At 56.3% G+C, this 16,639-nt stretch overlaps 1 protein-coding gene across 3 annotated transcripts in view; it reads right to left on the reverse strand.

Moving 5' to 3' along the window:
- The window catches only part of ANKRD11 (ankyrin repeat domain 11), a 102,630-nt gene that overhangs the window by 81,183 nt on the left and 4,808 nt on the right, over window positions 1-16,639 (reverse strand). For all 3 annotated transcript variants that reach the window (XM_035337139.1, XM_035337140.1, XM_035337141.1), the window contains exon 2: window positions 12,090-12,169. The gene's annotated coding sequence lies outside the window, so the exon portion shown is untranslated. The remainder of the gene's footprint in view (window positions 1-12,089; window positions 12,170-16,639) is intronic.

Consider the following 16,639-nt stretch of genomic DNA (forward strand, 5'->3'; position numbering starts at 1 on the left):
CATAGAGAAGGACGCGTGCAAGGAAGAGCTGTTTGCTGGGCTGGTGTGCAGGGACACCCTTCCCCTACCTAAGGGAGCCACCGTTGGTCTCACGGCCGCCTTCAAGCACCCCACTGCAGAACGACCCCAGACACCCAGTGCCAGCTACCCCCCGAGGTCAGAAGGGCTCCGGGACGTAAGGGGAAGGAGCGGAGCTGCCTTCGGGAGCAGGACCACGGGAGCAGGACCACGCTCCTCCTGCCTGCAGCACCAGGAGGATGGGCTCCGAAGGCACAGTCCCCCAGGGAAGGCTCTGACACCGTGTGAAAAATGAAGTTTAGAAAAAGAGAGGAGAGGCAACAGGTGCTGAGCACCAGGGCACTCAGGTCAGACATCTGCACAACCAAAAACCGGCTGTGCTTGGGTTGGGTTCGGTGTTCCCCACATGCAGCTGAGGGTTTCGGGAGCACGACGTGGAAGCCTACCTGGGGCATCGCACCCACGGCCTCCCAGGGGACCGAAGTCACCGGGGAGCACCAGGTACCGATGGGCACGTGGAAAAGGATCAGTGAGCACAGCAAACCTGGGCGCAGGAAAGGCTATCACAAAAAGCCCCGATGTCCTCACCGTGCTCTCCTGCTCACATGTACCGAGCGGTCTCAAGCTTGCTAGAACTCCTCAGCTGATACCACAACAAGCACAGGAGGCGGGCGGGATGGCACAGATCGCAGCCACCAGGTTCCCACTGCCCTCGGTGCGCCCAGGAGGGGACACCAGAGCCGGGCGAGTCGGGGCAGTGCCCGCAGCTCCGTGGACGGGCAGCACAATGTGGCTGTTGGAGGACCAAGCACGCCTGCACGGCGGAGCAGGGCTCCGGGGATCATCGCTCCAGAACGAAAACGAGAAGAGTAAGCACAATTTATTTTGCCACATTCTTAAAATGAAATAAGAAAACATTTAAACACTACAGCTTATTTAGATAATACACACTGGAAGACATCTTTTACTGCTGGCAGCTTGAAAGAAAAGGACATAATTACAATTCCAAGCATGAAATGAGCTCTCTTCCACACATGCCTGAACCAAGTCTAACTGCTCCACCAGCTGTAGTGAATCAAAGCAGGCAGAATTGAACAGCAAGGACCTGGAAGCAGCAGCTCTTGCTGCCTTTAACCCAGTAATTGCATGGCACCTGGACCGGGGAGGACGGGAGGATTTAGCAGTTTCAGATGTGCGGCTGATGCGGGGCACGGAGCATTTGATCTCCCTGGAATGCCGGCCCCCGAACAATGCATCTGTGTGCTGGCCCACCACACGCCCGGGTGTGGGCCCGTGGGATATATCAAAGCTAACATTATACTGCAATTGAAAAGAAGAAAGCCACAGCATGAGCCTGCCTGGTTAACGAAGAGAAAAACAATAGCAGCTTTGGTCTCAGGATCTGCCAGAATGACCACTGGCCACTTCCAGACGCATTCCTTGCTCAAGCACTTCAGTGCTGCGCTGCCTCATCAGCTGTCTGAAGTCACGAAGGTGTGAGGGGGGAGACTGAACCCGAACCACGGCGACATCTGCATGGCTGCCCTGCCCGACAGCTTGCTGAAGTGGTTCCAGCCCAGAGCTACTGGCCTCGGGTCCGTACAGGAAAGCAGGTCCCGACTTCTCCCCGTTTTGACGGGCACACACCCACTCAGCTCGCTCCTCGGCGGTTTCACATCTGCTTTCTTCAAAGGGGGCAAGCCCCCATGGTGCAGGGCTGAAAAAAGCTGAAAAAGCAGCCCCCATGAAGCTGCTTCTCCTGTGGGCCCACTGCAGGCCCCCAGCCCCGCTGCCAGCTGAGCGCGGCCGCAGGCACCGCACGTGCGGGGACATCGCCGTCCCCGGTCACCCGTGCAGGGGAACGAAGCTGGTCCGCCTGGGGAACGAAAACAAACGGCACCAAGTCGGCACTGCTAGCCCAGGAGCTTGGTCCTGCGTTCGTACAGATTCCCACAAGAACGTAATTCCTTTGAGATGAGTAGCTGAGAAAGCCGCTGACTGTATTTCTGTCGGGGAATGCCCGGCAGATGTGGACGTGACCATTTCTCCCCGGGAGCCTCGCATCTAACCCGTGAGCGAGCTTCCAGTGCGTGCAGAGGACACACAATGTGAAGGAGCTCAAGGGACAGGGCCATCACAGCCCCAAACGACACCCCCCAGCCCCAGGATGGAGCCGGGGTTGAGCACAGCCCTGTAGAGGGGGAGCCCAGCCTGAAGGGATGATGAATGCGCGCTCATCTCCAGCAGCGGGGGAGCAGCAACCTTCCCGGCACAAAAGCCGTAAGGCCGCTGTTAGCAAAGTCTTAACATGCCCAGGAAAGAGATCAAAGCCGGTTCTCCTGGCCGAAAGCAGCAGACGTTTCCCTTTGCAGCCTGTGTACGCACGCATCTATTCCCATAAACACGCCTGCTGCGGAAACAAAAGCAGGAGCGCGAGCACAGCCCCGCAGAGCGGTGCCTCCGAGCCCCCGGTGCTGCCGCACGTTGTTTCACCCCGACGTTACGGCACAGGCTGCGAGCGGCTGGCTGCTCACGTCCCCCTACGGGACGCCAGCTCTGCTAGAGGCGTGCGTTAGCAGCCAGGACCAGAGGTGCAGCAGCTCAGAGCTCCCACGTACCACGCTGATACGGTCTCCAAACGGCAGCCCAGCCCTCGCAGCAACGTATGCGGAGCGGTGCCTTCGGCACCAAGCCCAGCGGGGACACGAGCAGGTGGAGGGAAGGCACGGTAACCTGGTCCGCACCCGGGCTTTGGGGCAAAAAGAGCAGCTGGCCTCCAGTTCACTTTGTCCTTGCAGCTGACTTCAGATACAACATCTATGTTTTGGTGGCTGCAATTGCCACAACTTCAGCTATTGCAGAGCTTCACGTGAGAAGCTTAAACGTAGGATTTTATGCAATAGACTAAAAATACGGAGAACCAACAAGAATAAGAGTTAGGAACATTCTGTATTAAACGTGTGTGTACGTACGGATCTACCAGCATGTCTGTTGACTTCTGCTTTAAATCATCCCCGTGCACATGGATCTTTCCTTCCCCATTTTTCAACCCCGAAAGAATTACCGTTTCTTTCCAGACGGGAACTCCTGCCAACATTCTGGAGGGCTGAAGTCCAAACCACACATAGCTCAACAACAGCAGAGTTTAACAAAAAGTAAAACTAGAGCTTTTTTTTTTTTAATTATACCTTGTGAAAGTATGGCTGAGTAGGAGGAAAAAAGTCAAAAGTCATCAATTAATTCCCGAGTAATAAAGAAGGTTTATAGCACAGTCGAATATATTCCTGCCCAGTTTATCTGATTTATCACCATCCTTTAATGTCTAAATTCAAGGTGGCTCTGCAGAAAAGCATACGCTGCTCTGCAATTCTAATTAATTTCTGGACTCTCCGCCACTTCGATGTTTACAGGGAAGGGCTTCATAACTAGGCCAGTGCAGGGAGGTGAAGCCTTCAATTCCTGTTCACCCAGCAGAAAGCTCCCAAATCGAGTCCCTTTCCCTGAGATCCCCAAGATTTTCAACAGGAAAACAAATCCAGCTCTGAGCCCTCTCTGAACTCCCTTTAATTACGGCCCGCACAAGACCACGGCCTGAGCAACAAGCAGGCGCCCGCCCAAGCTCCGGAGCGCAGCCCTTTATGGTCATCATCCGAAATGCAGGTTTTTAAACTAAAAACGTCTGTATCAAGGGGCGGAGCTGCGACAAACCGTGGCAGAAAAGGAACTGGAATGTGACCGGCGGCTGCAATCACTCGAAGGCGTCTGACCGACTTCTCCAGCTCTCACCTTTGAACGCTAAAGCCACGAGCACTGACGGTTTCAACAAAAAATACATCATCGCTTCTCTGCCCAGTACACGGCGTCCTCCTCGCTTTTACCCGAGAGTTGATCCAAAGACATTTACCAAGGGCTACACAAAACCAGCCCAGTGTTTTCCTCATTCCTCTGAGCTACTGTAAATGAAACGCGGATGCAGAAACCACTGCTGCGGACAAAGGAAAGCTCTGCACGGGGAAGGACGCACCTGTGCGGGTTTCGCTGTTGTTTTCAGGGAGTTTTCACTAAAAAGGGCATTCCCTGCAGTGACACCAGCCTCTCGTGGCACCGGCGCCGTGGTCCTCTGCAGGGATCCGGCAGGTTGTGTGACAACAAGAGCTCCGTCTCCTCGCAGCCTGCGTCGAGGCTGGGGATTTCTTAGCAGCGGCAGCCACCAAGCAGCACCTCGGAGGCACCCACGGCGCAGGCCGCCGGCCCAGCACGTGGAAGCCACCGGCAAGCAGGCGACCAGACGGGCGGCTGAGCGCGGCCCCGACGGCTATTTCGGTGCGTGCACAGCCAGCACGCCGAGCTTTCTGTTTGCATGACTTGCTTACTAAATTTTGCCCCGGTGCCCGGGGGCATTTGGGCACGCAAGGTTGGGAAACGCCGGTGCCGCAGCCAAGGCACGCACGTTGCGCAGCTCCTCGCAAACACGTCACTGGAATTCCAGGCTGCTGTTATGCACAGCCCATTGCTCTGGTTATCTGTCCCGAAGATCTCATTAATCCTCTTGCTCATCACAGCCTAAGCTCACGCAGGAGCGTCTCAAAGCTTGGTGCGGTTTCGCAAGTATGAAAAATAGATTAAACAGCTCCGAGGACTGCTGTGGGAGGGGAGGTGTCAGCCCGCATTCCTCTCACCCCGGCAGACTCGGAGTGCCACGCAGGACTCGGATGCAAACCTCTCCTGGTCCCCGTCCCACATTCCTCGCAGACCACGGGAATAAGCCCCAGTAACGTATCTCGCTGCAGCGATCCACGCTGCGCTCTCAAGGATGCCCTTGAAGCAGACATTTAAAGCCGTGTGCACCTGGTGCCGTGTTTAAAGCCCTCCTACCTTCAGCGAGACCACGAGGTCAAGGGCAGGAGGACAGCTACCGAACCTTTCACCACACCAAGGGTAACGCCACTGTTTCCTCAGCACGAGCAGAACGAGCAGCACGTTCAGTCCTCCTCACGTCACAGCACTGGGAACCCAACAACCTGGAGCAGAAAGGGAACCGCGCTGCCTCCCCGCTACCAGCTCCCTCAGACAGAGATCTCCCTTCAGGCGGTGTAAAAGCTCCATGAAAAACGGGAGGAAAAAAACAAACGTCAGGACTGGGCAGCTGCTAGGGCCAGGTGCAGTTCTAGCTGCTGCCGGGAAGACGACGCAGGATTTTTTCCCAACACATTTATTTTCGTGATTTTATTTTGTCCGATTCTTTACTACCTGTTGTCATTCGGTTCTCCGGTTCCTCCTCACTCCTGTACGGCATTAAATCTGTGTCACGCTGCTAATTAATACCACGGACAACATCACCAAGTGCCTTACCATCAGCCTCTGAGGCTGGCTGCTCAAGCTAACTCGGGAGCAGCAGCCGGTTCTTTTACAGCTGCCCAACAGCAAAGGAAGCTCTCGTGAAAAACCTCACCGCTCCAAGGCAAAGCTCCCACTGCATGTTTTTCCACTAACTTAAAATAAATCTCTGTGAGCGTGTATTTCCTACATTATCTCCAGCCGAAATGTGCGTTTCTATCACGGCACTTAACTCCAATTAAGAAAAAGTTGCGAGGCTTCCTGCACAAAACAAACACAGGATGTTGGCAAGACTACAAGAATGAGGTAGAAACTACTGAAGACAACAAAATAATTTTCTTCTGACTAGGTGACACAGAAAGGAAGCACAGCTCTTACAGGACTCCAGCAGCAAGGCTGGGACCCACAGAGAGCAACCGGAGCCATTCGGCGCCGACCTCTGCACCCTGACACCGCCAAACCCCAAGAAGTCAGGTTCATGGGTACTGACACCAAAACGCAGGAACTCTTCCCACCACGTCCACCCAACAGACCGAGGAGGAGGTCCCAAGCTTTTCCCCCAGCTGCAGCCACAGGGTGCAGCACATCCGTCCCACCACAGACACCGTTTCCTCTGTCCCTGTCCTCCAGGACGGCAGCGGCCCCGGCACGCCGCTGTCCCCACGACCCTCGCTGCCACCAGCCGCCACCACACGCAGAGCTCCAAACCCAGCCCGGTTATCGGCTCACTTCGACCATCCAAGTGAACCAAACCATCACCAGTGCTCCTCGCGAAGGCAAACGACGGTCATTTGCGGTGGCAATCTCCTAAAATAAGTGGAGGCCTGCCTGCTGTCCCCCCGCGCTCAGGAGCGGCTCGCCCAGGGAGGAGAAGCTGCACGAGAACGTTCCTGTCTGATACGGAGACCCACGCGGCGACTTAACCCGAAACAGCTGTTGTGCTCGAAGTAACCTCAAACACCGGGAACCATCTGAATTTAAATTCCAAATAAATTTAGCTGAGAGATTAAAGAGTGCAGTCTTGCCCTTCCAGCACCGGGGACGTCGTTTTTCTGTGCTCCCCGTTGTAAGGGGCAAACAAGGGAGAGGATTTACACCCCAGCTCCTCCGGAGCACAAAGAACACGAGTGATTTTTGCAGCGACGTGGCGGCAGGAACAGATGGCTACAGGCAACGGCATTGACAACTCCGCAGGCTCCCGCCCCCAAAGGTGAGCTTCTGAAGGCTGCTGCGACCTCCAGACTTGAAGCCGCTCCAGCCGAGACGCCCGCTCTGGGGCGAGCAGAGAGCTCCAGCCAGTGCCACGAGGCTTCCAAACCCACGCGGCTTCGCTCGTGCCCCAAGCTGCCGCTGCTTCCGTGGCTGCTGCCCCACGAGGCCCCCGGGATCGGGCGTCTGCCCACCAGACAACGCCACGTCCAAGGAAAGGAGGGTCCCCAGCAAGACGCCCGCCGGGCCCTGCTCCCATCCACCTCCACAGCGGGAAGGCAGCAGCCCGGCCAGGCTCAAGCCAAGCTCAAAGCGACCAAAAAGCCTCAACTTGCCCGATGATCTCAGTGAAGCTCTCCCGGAGTTTCTGCCGGGGAGGTCCAAGCTGCTCAAATACAGGGATAACACGTGGAGCTGGAAAAGCCGTCAGAATACCGGAGTCCTCAGGCATCTAATTAAGCCAGCGATGAATTAGGCTGAGCCTGCAGGTTTCAGCCCCTGTTGTCCCATTCTTCTAAAATTGGAGCTTCATCAAGAATTTAACTACGGATCAGAAATAATGACGTTGTTTACAATCACAGCAATCCCCCCCTTTGACGAGCAGGCGGGGGCGGAGGGGCTGCACCCCCCCGCACCCAGCTGAAGCCTCTCCCACACGAGGCTCCCACCGGTCCCCACCACGGCACGAGGACCGCCAGCCCATCAGGTGCACAGCCACTCAACGTGCCCGCGTCCCTCGGCACGCACACGACACCAACACAACCCAGAACGCCAAGAATTTACAGACCGGAGGGGTGGGAATGGCAAAACCAGCCGGGAAACGGCTAAGCTATTATTTCAGAGAGCGAAGGATGAGGGAAGGCAAACACCCCGAGCCGTTCTTCACTCAAGAAATACAAGAGGGAGCCCGGTCTTATCAGCAGGCCCTTGGTCTGCAGGCTCCTCGGGGGAGGAACGGATCGCACGCCTCTTGCTGCCAAACGCATCACCTGCGATCACAGCGCGATGGATATCTCCTGCAAACAAGCGACTCCAGCCGGGCCCGGTGCAGTCCTGCTCCTGCACTCCCAAGGCCGGCAGCTCACGCCCAGAGCGTCACCTCGCAGGGCACCGACCACAACATCGCTCCAGAACGCGCACGGGGGCTACGCCGGGCAGGAAGCAGAGAGTTGGGCTGGATGATCCTCATGGGTCCCTTCCAACTCGGGATATTCTGTGACTCTCTGAGACGGCGGCGAAGGCAGCAGCTGCCCCAAGCGCTGCGCTTCTTCAGCGAGTGCTCATCGCGGGAGGCCCCTCGGAGCGCTCCTGCTTTTGGGGAGGTCGTGCCCAGGAACACCGCCTGTAGCACAGTGACGCGGGTGGGGACCGGCAGCTTTGCACGCACCCACAGCACCCACCCCCAAAATCCTGCTGTGTGTCCCCGTGCACCTTGCAGGAGCTTCCCCGCCTGGAAGAAGCGGTCTCATTTCTGCAGGTGGTGACTTGCGCACCCTCCCCGTTAGAAGCTTGCCGTAATGAACGTGCTCCTGAACGCAGCTGCGATCCCCAAGGGGAGAGCACATGGGCTGACGGAGCTACTAAATCCTAACTTAAATGTGTATGTATATATTTCTAATGAGAAATTTCATGGTCAGAGCACGACCCCATCATGGAAATCAAACTCAAAACCAAGTTACAAAAAGAAATCCATTTTCATTCTCTTTAGGTATTTACTGCAAAGGCTTTGTGCAGCTCAAACCAGAACATGAGGAAGGGAGACGAGGTGTGTTTGGCTGTGGGCTGCTCTTCCCTCCCGCGTCACAGCGCGCACAGACCTGAGCTGCACCCGAAGAACAAGTCGAACACCGCGTTTCTCACAGACGCTCCCGCTCGGTTCAAACCCGTTCATTAAAGGTGCTCGGTTACGCACGCGTGCCAGGCGAGCTTATTAGCAGTGGAAAGGTTACCGAGAGGGAATTAATGCAAGCGCTCCGCTCCCCAGCGCCTGACATGCCGGCGAGGAGCCTCCCTACCTACACGGCTCCGAGGAGGTGCGCTCGGATTGAGGGCACGTAGGTGGCAGCTGCCAAAACCGGCATGTGAATAACATTCGCAGTGTAACGAATCCTGAGCAAGCTCAGCGAGCTGTAAGAGCAGCAGTTCAAACACGCAAACCAAATGCTTCTGCTGAGATCGCATCTGAAAATCCAGCTTTGTCAGTGGGGCAGGGGGGGATTTTAGGGCTCGTTTCCGCAGGCCTCAGCGGCGCTGTGTGTCCAGAAGCTCGCGTCCCTGGGACCCACGAGGAAGCCTCGGCTCACAAGAAAGCCACCTCAGCTTACGGCAGAGACAGGACTTCAAACACTGAGCTCGGGCTCGACTCGTGTGCGCTTCTCATCACAGCGCTGCCCATTACTGGGGGCAAGAAGGGCCGGGGGCTACTGAAGCCCCCCCACCAAGGCAGGGAGGTCGGTGTAGGGGAGCTCTTGGGCCCCCCAACATGGGAACTGTTTATCACCAACTTTAGAGCTTTTTTATATTTGTTTGGAAGCAGTTAAATAAAGTCGCATTCCATCTAAACAACGCTGCCATTATTGCAGCATCTGACTTTCAGAGGACAATTCAATTCGGGAAGCATGGACTGTAATTGCTTTTCCACTACCGGCCTCGGCTCTACAATTGCATCCTTCTCGGGAGGTCAGAACAAGGCAAGGCTCCAGCTCTGAACAGCAATTCTGTCGAGCAGCACTACCTTATTCATTCTTTTAATCGCACACCTACGTATTCATTATGAACTCTGTAAAATGCCAGCGCCAAAACCACCACCAGAAGCCCTGCGATCTCCTGGGAGCCTTGACCCTCTGTTTCCCTAATGAAGGTGTTGGGAGAGCGCGAGCGGCTCCAGCTGCCGGCTCCTGCGTGGGGACCGAGCCCCGAGCTGGCCTGGCGCACCGCAGGGGCCTTGCTGCAAGCAAGCAGCGAGAAGCTGACGTGGGGAACCTCGCTTGCTTCAAGTGCGGCGGTTCAGCAGGAAGCGCTCTGCCTTATTGCTGGGGCTCCGATATTTCGGCTACGTGACGCCAGCTCCCTTCCTCCATCTAGACAGCCCTCTGCTTCATCACCACGGGGCGCTCGTTTAGAGAACCGAAGGTACGGGGTTTGCAGCAACTCCCGCGTTTTGCAACAAGGAGCCGTCCAAACGATGGAGAAATCTCAGACTTTCCTAACGCTTCCTGTGGTGGAAGAGGCCCCCTGCCCCTCCCCAGACACACCACTGGTTTTGCTCCCCCAGCTGCCCCAAACAATCCCCAGAAACCTCTGAACGTCCGTGCGGGGTACCTTGGCCAACAGACTAAGAGCACAACATCCCAACAGCCATGGGAGCAGAGGGGAGCCCACCCAACGCCCTTGGCAGCACGCGCTGGGGCACACGGTGCTCTAAGCAGGGTGAAAGCAGAACATTGCAACGTCTGCTTTTGTGCCCCTGCATTTCCACCCACAGGTGTCCCCCCAGCAGCCCCGGGGACAGAAGCCCAGCACACGGCACGAGCTCTCCTCAGCAGGCAGCAGCAGCAGGTCGTCGGCTCAGAGCTCAGCACGCCAGCCCCCATCATCTCCCGCGTCCCAGCAGCTCGGGCCAAGAACAGTTCAGCGAGACCCCGACCAACACGCATTGTAGGCGATGCAGTCGTCTGCCTTCGCAGAGCAGCAGATAAAAGCTCGTTTTATTGCAGAAGGTCACTCATCCGCGATCTCTCGGGGCGCAGGAACCCGCACAGCAACATCGCTCTTTGTTCCAGAAGTGGGAGAAACACCCGAGCTCGAACAACGAACCCTTCTGCGCAGCGCGACAGCACGTCGCGACACAGCTCCAGCCTTCCCCCACCGGGCTTCTCCAGGCGCGGGTTCTGCTCGACCCACACGCAAAGAGCAGAGTTCCGTGCAAACAAAGCACAAACCACGCAGCGAGCAGGGGCTGGAGGTGGAGCAAAGCTGGTGCAGCACGCTCGTCTCGAGGGCAGCCACTGCACGGACGCAGCGCAGGACTCCAGGCTCCCAGTAAGAACTGGAGGCCAAGCAGCAGGTATCACGATGCCGACAGAAGGTCCGAGAGGCACAGCCCACCGCAGTGCTCCCATCTGTCAGGGCAAGTCGCTTTGTCCTGAGTTAGTAAATTTAAATGGAAGTTACAGACATTAACACTGTCCTCTTTGTAGAGTACGGTTTGCACTCAAGAAGACCAAACCACCGCTTAGGCCAAACCTCAGACCGAACACTCCGCAGCAAACTGACACACATCGGGCAGTAAGCCGCCTCCTTCACAACCCACGCTGGGTTCAGCTCCGTTTTCCAGGGAGCTGCAGAGCACTCGTTAAAGGAGGAGCGAGCGCACGCGTGCAGGTCCCACACCTGGGGCACCTGAATTACTGCCTGGCAGCAGGGGACAGGCACGGTGCCTCGTCTGTTCTGTTTCACCGTGAAAGCCTTCTACCACTGCTAACACTCACCCAGGGATGCTAAAATAACGTCTTGTCTCTACCTAAATGCCTCGGAATTATTACAGATCAACTAAATTCAGCGTTTTTTCCTCGAAACCCAGGACAAAAGCAGCCTACAGCTTGCAAAGCCACCAGGTAGAGCGGACCTGTATGCCTACACCAGCCTGGAGCACCACACCGCTCTACCAGGAGCCCCATCGCAGCACACACCCTGGGGACATGCAAGCCCCCAAAGCTCCAGGGCGGAAGCTGAGAGCCTTCCCCACCCAGCACGCTTGGGACAGGCACAGGACAACCTTCCGGGGAGCCCTGCAGCGCGGGGAACAGCGCTGAGCTGTGGGAAAGCAGGACCCAGCCCCGTGCCGCCAAAGCGACGGCCAGAACTAGCGCTTCCCACCAGCTCCAAGGACAGCACCAAGCCCTCCTCCTCTCACAACGCTCAGGCCAAACCCACAGTTTTTCCCTGAGTTCTGCTCAGGGATAGCCTACTCCTTCCACGTCTGCTAAAGCCACCAAGAAGTGGGATCCTAACCGCGACTGAAAGGCAGAGCCTCAGCAAACCTGCGGGTTTCCCTGCCCAAAATGAAGCAGGCACCACCTGATTCGATTATCCCCATCCTGAGGAGACCAACACTGTGGAACTGGCATCTCCAGCAGCTTTTTTTGAAACACATTGTGACCACGAGAGAAAGAACGTGGATGTGACAGACCACGAGCAGGAGGCCATCCACGCCGAGCAGCCCCAGCACCGCCAAGCTCTGCGGGCTGCCGCACAGGGGAGCTTCTGCTTTCATGGCACTCCAGGAAGATGTGCTACATTTGAAACGACGTGGAAATGGAGGGGTATCTTACAACTAGGAGCATTTCATAACATAACCCTGGTTAGCCGTACATTTAAGTCACTCCACGGAAGCTGCAATATTTTGCTTCAAATTACAGAAAACACAGAAATTACAGAAAGTTTAAAAAAAACATCAACATGGACAGAAGCACTCGCTAGGTAACAAAAGAGAGGAGCTGGACAGAAGCAAGGTAAATATTTACCGATTCCATAGTTGAAAGCTGTTGCTAGCAGGACGTATATTAAAATCCAACAGAGGCGTGTCCCAGAAACGCTGTGCAATCTGAAAAACACAGGAATTATTTCATTAAAAAATTAAATAACGCAATTTAATTTCATTCAATAAACAATCACGCGACATTTGAGTACCCAAAGGCTGCTAAATACAAATCCCTCGTCTAATCCAGAACTAATCTTTCTGACAACAAGTCCGCACGAACGGAAGGAAAACAACCGCGGAAAGCTTACGGGAGTACCAGCCCCGTCCTGCAGCTGCAGCCACCCCTTGGATCGCAGACGACAGCTCCCGGCTCTCGAGGTTTCCGCAGCGGCCCGTGGGGCCTCGCGGGGCCAAGCAGGGCCGGTCCCCACGCCGTGGGGGTGCTGGGAGCCTCCAGACCGGCAGGACCTGCCCGCGGAGCGCTGCGTGCGCTGGCGCCAATTCACCTCCCGGGCAGCTTCGGCGGGCTGCAGCCCCCTCTGGGAGCATACCTTTGGATCCTGACGCCGAGGAGCAGTTAATCTGTTACAAGCCTAACCTTTTCCTTCAGCTTTTTTAAACAGCTCTTGCTCGCTGCCCCCCTGGAGGATGTTTTCCCAGCGAGAAACGCCCGCTGCGGGCATTGAGGGTTTGCAGCAGGGGGACGGGAGGGCTCGGGCGAAGCCCCCCGTGAAACACGCCTCGTCCCCAACTCCTGCCGCCCGCCTCGATCCACAGCCTGCACACACCGGGCTCGTACCGCCAGCCGCAGCCAGCGAGCTCTGAGGGAGAAACGCAGAGCTTCAGAGAGCGCTGGGTGCGTAGCAGCGCCGTCAGGGCTCCTGCTACGCTTCCGCAGAGGGAAGAAGGAACTGGGAGAAGGCAGGGAGCCGACGGCACGCTCCGGGCTCTGACTGCTAGGGCCTGCCTTGGACAAGCAGAGCCCGAAGCGTGGGCTCTGGGCTTTCCTGCCCCAGCTCGTGCCGCTCTGCCCAGGCAGGGTAAGAGGCTCCAGCACCAACTGCACACGCCGCCCTCTGCCAAAACTCCCCGTCCCATCCCGTCGGATCGCCAGGTCTCCGCGCCACGCCGACGGACACGCGACTGAGCTGCTGCTCCAGCCAGCAGTGGAAAACCCGGAGTTTTTCCAAATTACCTTTTCTTCTAAAAGGAGAACTTCCAACAAGCAATTTTATGTCAGACATAACAAAGTTACTAACTGGGTACTACAGAGCACAAAGTGTGCTCTTCTCAATAAAAAAGCAAAGCCAACACCGCTGTTACTCCTTCGCTCCCGGTCCCGCTGCCCCTCGTGAAGGACAGAGAGCCCCAGCCCGCGCAGCCCCCCACCTCCCCGTACCGGGGAACACCCTCCCTGTACCAAGGAACGCTCAAAGGAAGGGAACCCTGCAGCAGGTGAAGTGTTTCAGACAAGCCACAAGGACACAGATGATAATATTTGATGCTTTTTTGCCAGGAAAGCCCTGGAGATGAAGGAAGACGCAGCTCAGGTCTAAAGGAATGCTATCCCACGGCACAGCCCTGCAGAGCTGCTACACCTGCTGCCCAGCCTGCAGGGTGACCGTGCTCATCACACAACTCACACGTTAGCCAGTGACCACACCAAGCCAAGTAACTTTTGCAATTAAGTGTATTTTGTTTTTTTTTTTTTAATGAAGCTGTCCAAGGCTTCCAGCTACGTGCCATGAAGTGCTGCAGACACCCAGCGGACGGTGCCCCACGTGCAGATGGGCCATGGGCAATTTCCATCTCTAGCCAGCCTGCACTTCTGAAAGCCTGAACTCCAATTAACAATTAGCCCATCCAATTTTCTCAGCCTTGGGCTGACGAAGATGCACCCCCCCAAAAAACAGCACTAAGCCACTCGCTCTCACTCCCGCAAGCTCACCACGCGGCCAGGGCCCTCAGGTGCGTGCTGAGCCAGCTGCCTGAGGCCGTCCAGCCACGCAATGCGGCCACCGTCACGTCTCCCTCCTGAAATGGCAGCGCAAGCACCAAGTGATCGAGCGTGCCAGGAGAGCCAATTCCAGCTCAAAACCAGCCGAGTCTTTCAAGGCCTGCGATGCTCTCGGATTAGCACGCAGTAATTTGGCAACTGGGTAAGGGCCGGGGCCATCAGAAACTCAGGGTGGTGGGGGCTCCCCCCAGCTCCTGCTCTTTAACACCGACCCCGCTGTCCTCAGCAGCTCTCCGTGATTAATTATCGATCGCTGCTGCGCTCCCAGGCAGATCAGGAAGCTTCACCCCCAGCACACGGCACAACTTCTGCTGGCAGTCACAGAAAAAACTGGGAACGGAGTAATGCAGACTTCTTTAATAAAAGGCTATCTTGTATCTTTACAGAAGAAAATCAGCGTTTGGAGTTGACAAGCCCCGTAGAATCACGGGATGGGAACCCAACGGGACCAAACCCTTGCAGTGTGCAGAGCTGCTGGCCTCTGAGCAGCAGCAGCAGGGCCACAGATGCCGGGCAGGAGGCGGCTTCACGGGCCGGTGGCCGCAAGGAATAACGAAGGTTATCCGCTGATTCGTTATCCGTACTGATGCGGTCATGTCAAAGGGTCGCTGCTCAATTTTAATCACTTTCCGTAGTGCTATAAACCCGATCTCAATGTGATCGGCAACACAGAAGAGTTCTCCTTGCAATCTCCGTTCTGCAGCCGCACGCTGAAGCCTCCTCTCAAACCATCGGCCGGCCTGGCCAACAAGCACGTCTGTTTTCCCATAGTAGCGCTTCTTTGAAGCGAAGAGGTGCCCTTTGCTTTGAAAGCAGACCCGCATTAGTTCAGGCTCCGTGGTGATCCAGGACCAAGCAGCGTGGCGGGATAGCGGTATGAGGTTTGGATCCTGGCTTCTGCCAACTTGTGAATGAAGAAATCCCCAGAGCCCAGGAGAGCCCTGCTCCACAGCTCTCAGCTGCCTCCCGCAACGTCATTTAAGGAAAAGACAGAATTTCAATGAGGGATTTCTCCGAGGGCTTCACTGAGAAGATACACCGGGGAATACGCACGACACTGATGTGGCTGTGCTTGGAGATAAGCCCCGGTACCTAGCTGGAGAGCGCGAGGAGGAGCACGTCCGACAACTCAGCCTCCCAAGGGCCGCGACCAGTCCAGAAACGTGCGCTCCACGGGCAGGAAAAGAGCAACTCGGCCAGGCCCAGCCTTAGGCAGCACCCCGCCTGCAAACACCCATCTTCCTCACTGCTAGGGATGAAAAGGACTTGTGTTCAGAAATTAGAGAAGTGCCCTACAACTCGGCACCCTGAGGAACGGGGATCTGCGAGCAGATAGCACCAAGCCCCTACAGGGCTCCCAGGAACATCCACAGTCACCTCCTGCAACGGGGCCGTGCTCCTGCCTGGTTATGGCAGGATGACTCCAAGAAGCGAGCTCTGGATGGAGCACCACATGCCGAGCCTCTCGTGGCCACTCTGCCCCATCCAAAGCTCTCCCTGAGGGAGCTGCTGCTCCCACAGAGCTCTCCAGGCCCAGCAAAGCGCAGCCGGGGCACTACCAGCCCCTTGGCGGTGCTCAGCGCGGGGAGGGAGCAGAGCCCAAGGAACCGGCAGGAATCAGAGGTAAATGCCGTGCCCCCGACCCAGCTGCCCATGCCCTACCAGCAGCTCGCAGACGAAGCACCCCAAGGCATGCTGAGCACCCCGCTGTGCTCCCAGGACCGCTTACAGCTGCTGGCAGGATCCCGGAGCCTCCTGGAGCCACGCACCGCACACGTTGCCTTCCACTGCAAGCCGTGCAGCGACGAGCCTTTCAGGAGGCACCCAGCGATGCTCAGGCAGCAGCGATTACTCAAGTGGAAAAGCAAAGCGGAGAGCATTCCACCAGCGCTTTTGTTTTTCAAAAAAAGAAAACACCCTTCAGTATGTTCGAGTGTGACAGGACGGGAAGAGCTCCAGCATTAAGCAATCGCGTTGCCTTTTACTTTCAGAAACTAAGCAGACGATGTATCCGTGGTCTCCAAGTTCCTCTATTTGCCCTGCAGATGAGCACGCTAAATCTGCGTTTCTCAAAACCCGGCCATCTTCGCCGTTTGATAAAAATACACAATCGCTTGATATCGTCCTCCAAAGCAAAACAAGCTACCTACATGTGGGCTGCGGAGCCTGAGGCTCAATTTATCCCATAAAAAAAGCATGAAGGGAAAGATGTGGTTCCTGAACGACGGCCTGTGGAACCAGGCGGTCCTTTAAGCATTTTAATTGGAAGTCTGATAGGGGCAACGCTGTCCACAAGAAACTGAGGGTTGACACCAGTCTAAACTCAGGAAGCACCGAGTTATTTACAGACCTGCCATGAAAGAACCCAGGATCTGGGGCCTCCAAGAGCCAGGTTCAATGTGTTCGGGTACTCCTCGAGACCTGTGTGTTCCGCTCACTAAGCTGCACTACTCCAGGTATTTACGCGCTGCTACGACTGCCCGACTGAGCTTCCAGCACCAAACGTGCCGGGCTGACCCCGAAGAGTGCCTGAGCAGCGCTGCCGTCTGCTTCATAAACACTGCGAGCACCACGGT

The sequence above is a fragment of the Oxyura jamaicensis genome, chromosome 11 (genome assembly GCF_011077185.1).
Source record: "Oxyura jamaicensis isolate SHBP4307 breed ruddy duck chromosome 11, BPBGC_Ojam_1.0, whole genome shotgun sequence".
Classification (NCBI taxonomy): Eukaryota; Metazoa; Chordata; class Aves; order Anseriformes; family Anatidae; genus Oxyura; species Oxyura jamaicensis.